Source organism: Etheostoma spectabile, chromosome 16 (assembly GCF_008692095.1).
Source record: "Etheostoma spectabile isolate EspeVRDwgs_2016 chromosome 16, UIUC_Espe_1.0, whole genome shotgun sequence".
Classification (NCBI taxonomy): domain Eukaryota; kingdom Metazoa; phylum Chordata; class Actinopteri; order Perciformes; family Percidae; genus Etheostoma; species Etheostoma spectabile.
The window spans coordinates 20376380-20376953 of record NC_045748.1 but is presented as its reverse complement, the minus strand read 5'-3'; the positions used below and the strand labels follow the sequence as shown (position 1 = coordinate 20376953).

The window sequence follows — 574 nt, the reverse complement described above, 5'->3', positions numbered from 1 at the left end:
AGTTATCTCAAGACACTTTACAGATAGACCACACTCCAGGACACTCCACACTCATACAATAATGAGTAGTCACTTGCCCTCCAGTTTGCTCTTTTTACATTCAGCTCCTATACTCTGTCTTTTTAGTTTATTGGGGAACTTGTAAAATCTTTTGCCGCTTCCCTGTCTATTACTGCAGACAAACGTGTAAGAGTTGGGCATTTTTTCAGTGATTTATGTCATTTTTTAAAATAATTTATGTCATTTTTTCACTACTCCTTGCAGCATGTCAATGGGAATCAGATGAATGTTGGTATACAACATGAATTTCACGTAACACATGACCATCTCGGAACCAATCGCATAACGAGATAGCTCAAAACATTCAATTCCCTAGTTGGCCAAACTCTCTATATGTTAACTATTTGAAACCCGGCAACCCCACCTCCCCCACCCCCTCTTTCATTTTCTCTCAATTCTCTTACTTACCAGCTTTTACAACGAACTCCAAGCTTGTCGGAGATAAACGCATATTGTTGTGTTTTGATCTCCTTCTCACTAGGCACTTAACATCGACTTTCCTTTGTATTTGCTT

General features: G+C 39.0%; 1 long non-coding RNA gene across 1 annotated transcript in view; it reads right to left on the bottom strand.

Annotated features, from left to right (window-relative positions):
- The window catches only part of LOC116704697 (uncharacterized), a 12422-nt gene that overhangs the window by 109 nt on the left and 11739 nt on the right, over positions 1–574 (bottom strand). Inside the window, exon 3 of the long non-coding RNA XR_004335760.1 lies at positions 52–114. This is a non-coding gene — a long non-coding RNA (uncharacterized LOC116704697). The remainder of the gene's footprint in view (positions 1–51; positions 115–574) is intronic.